Below are 3,587 nucleotides of genomic sequence, written 5' to 3'. Positions count from 1 at the left end.
ACGTGAGTTCAGTGTGCAAAATATTATAGACATTCCAGGTGGCGGAAGCAAGTGACCTTTTTCTCAACGGACCCGCAGAAGATATGGCTATCGTCTCATCGCATAACAACGCTCGTTCTTGGGGAATGTTGAGTGAAGCAGTGATCGTCAAGTGTCCGAATGCAGAGTCCGAGGCTTACATCGAAGCACACCTGGACAAATGTCGACGCGCGTGCCACGAGGATGTCTTGCAGCAAGTAAGTGCGATCTCTACATCGGGAACATTGTCAAGAACTTCTAGAGAATCTATTGTGCCAATTTAATCACGTTGTGCCCTGGTGTTTGATCAATAGAGTCGGTCTTGACGTATCAAATTCTGCAGGTATCGAGATGCAATCGCCTAAACTTATAACTTATGAATTTTTATCCGAAGGTATTGTTAATATATACAGTAGAGAACCTAGCATATCGTGGTATAATAAAGACTTGCAAACAATCGATTATATACGAATCAGGCGCTCAAAGTGAACGAAGGACAAATGGTCGTCATTATTGCAAGGAACTATAAAAGAATCATCGCAAAGCATATTAGACGAATTGCCATTTTCATTCACTATTGTGTCATGCGGAATAACTCGCACTGCCGCGTTGTTAAAAAAACCAAATCGTTTGTCCGTAGATGCTGTTGCGATGATTCCAAAAATTGTCCAAACGCTACATTTCAACATTTGTCATTGGACCGTAAAGCCGATCAAAATGTTGCGCGACCAGCCGTTTTATGCGAGTCGAAAATATACTGTACTCTGTGTTCGCAATGACGGTTTCTGCGTACTTATCACACCTAGTTTTTCAGCAAACCTAGGAATACTTAGCCTAGCGCGTAAATCTGACGGCTCTTTATTTTACGACGTAACGCTCAGGTTGCCCGATCGTCATCCAGTGCGGTGCGGTACAATATACGCTAGGCATAATGAAAAGACAATAAAGAAAGTATTGTACGAGACACTCCCTTCTTCAAAGCGGAAAGTGGCGGCGCTTGTGGAACAGCAGCAACAAGAAAAATCGTTTCAGGGATGTGATACGTTTACTGCTCCAGAAACGTCGAATTGCGATATGAACAGTGAGCGCATTGTATCATTGTTTAATTCTAACCTAAAAGATTTTTATCAAGTAACAAATGCTACATACGAATTAGAAGGTGAAGAAACTCGACAGGCACCGCGAAAATCGTATTTAAATCGAAAACATAATATACGGATCGCTATAAATTTTGAGTTTTCAAATTACAACGGATCTACTTTCGTGAACACGGTTGCAAAGCATGAATGTAATGTTTCGAGAATGAGCGAGTGCAACGCATTCTTTTTCTAAATTTGTAATTTATATTTGACGCAGCATATTTGACATGTAATACGTACTCGCTGCACAATTGTCAAAAAATAAAACAAAATAGATATTTTATAATGAATACCTTTATTTCTTCCCCCCCCCGCCCCCCTCGCTTCTTCTTTTCAGGTTGCAACAGCATCATCAACAACGTTCCAGAAATGGGACGTATGCACTTGCGCACGCAGAATCAATTGCCTGGCGCCGGGCGGAAAAGGTAAGAGAATGGTTGATACATGGAGCATGTTGATACATGTAAAATTATTGCAAAATGACAAACGATAAAAATTCATAAAAGAAATATAGTAAATTTGCAAAAACATTGCGGTCGGCTTGTAATAAGTTATTTCAAGCTAACTAATATATTTTCAGAAACAGAAAACATTTTTATTGCTACAATAGTACCCTAATCTTTGTTAAAATATCAATCTTTGAAAAGAACTTGTGAAAAGAATGGGTAAATTGGGTCGGTCTCGGCTTATCGTGGAAAACGGACAAAATGTATTATTCCCAGAGGATTTTGACCTGCTGAACATGACGCAATCGTTAGTTTTCGTTTAAAATCCGGGGAATGTGTTTTATATTCCGAGCATCTATCATCCGATAATCAAATGGCCCGGGAAGCCTTTGCGTAAACTTTGAAGCTATTGCAAACTCGTGTATTAACTACATTAGCTGGAGATAGTTTAGATTTCCGATTTGATAGAATTATTTTCGATTTAATAGTTGTAGGTGTTCTCTTTTTATGCAAAATGTGCTGTAAATATGTCACAGATCACCAGTACCACTCGATTTTTTTGTAAACGCGACATTTTAGGAAAAAATGTTTCAGACAAAAGTTGTATAATTTCAAAGAGGACATATAAAAAATATATCATTTTGTTTACAGATGACTCCACTTTCGAGATATTCACTGATCATTATTTTTCTAAGTGGAAATTCCAATTTTTTATTATGTCATCTTTTTCTACGAATAAATTTTAACAACTTTCGTCTGAAATATTTTTCTATTTGCCTAATATTTTTTTAGATATTTAAGGAAACCTTGATAACTTTTTCAGCTTCACATTGCCGTATAAATGGCCGCCCTGTGCCCCCGTATAAATGGCCGCCCTGCGCTCCCGTATAAATGGCCGGCCTACGTTGCCATTCGCATCACTCTTCCACGTTTTTTTTATAAACGCGACATTTTAGAAAAAAATGTTTCAGACAAAAGTTGAACAATTTCAAAGAGGACATGTAAAATATATATCATTTTATTTACAGATGACGTCACTTTCGAGATATTCGCTGATCATTATTTTTCTAAATGGAAATTCCAATTTTTTATTATGTCATTTTTTTCTACGAACAAATTTTAACAACTTTCGTCTGAAACATTTTTCTATTTGCCTAATATTTTTTTAGATATTTAAGAAAAACTTTTCAATATTTAACTTATAATATCTTGCTCACTGTTTGTCAAAAGAAAAAGTGATATTAGACTTTTTTATTCTATTTAATCTCAAGAATATTTGAAGATATTGCTAGAATAGTGCCTAAATTTTTTGTTAATTTAACGATATAGAAATTTTCAAAGGTCGACAAGTTAATAAAAAATTATGGTTGTATTGTAGCAATATATTCTAGGGACCAAATGGAATATAAAAGTCTAATACCACTTTTTCTTCCGACAAATAATTAGTTATATCATAAGTTAAATGTTGAAAGAGTTTTCCTTAAATATCTCAGAAAATATTAGGCAAATAAAAAAATGTTTCAGACAAAAGTTGTATAATTTCAAAGGGGACATAAAACAGTAGTAATGTTATATTTACAGATGGTGCCACTTTTGAGATATTCACTGATCATTGCTTTTCTTAATCGAAAACCTCAATTTTTTATTGTCTCATCTTTTTCTACGAATAAATTTTAACAACTTTCGTCTGAAACATTTTTCTATTTGCCTAATATTTTTTTAGATATTTAAGGAAAACTTGATAACTTGTTCAGCTTTACTATTATACGTTGCCGTATAAATGGCCGTCCTGCGCTCCCGTATAAATGGCCGCCCTGCGCTCCTGTATAAATCAGTGCCCGGAATTACTTGCACGATCGGGCCGATTTCTGAGAGCTACGCCTCCTTACTTCCCCTTACCGCTCCAGCCCGCACGGCGGACCTAGAAACTGACAGTCGCGAGGCGCTGTCTCAGGCACGTCACATGAGACAGTCACATGAGACG

Source organism: Harpegnathos saltator, unplaced genomic scaffold (genome assembly GCF_003227715.2).
Source record: "Harpegnathos saltator strain DR-91 unplaced genomic scaffold, Hsal_v8.6 scaffold62, whole genome shotgun sequence".
NCBI classification, from domain to species: Eukaryota; Metazoa; Arthropoda; class Insecta; order Hymenoptera; family Formicidae; genus Harpegnathos; species Harpegnathos saltator.
Note: the sequence above shows the minus strand (reverse complement) of the source record.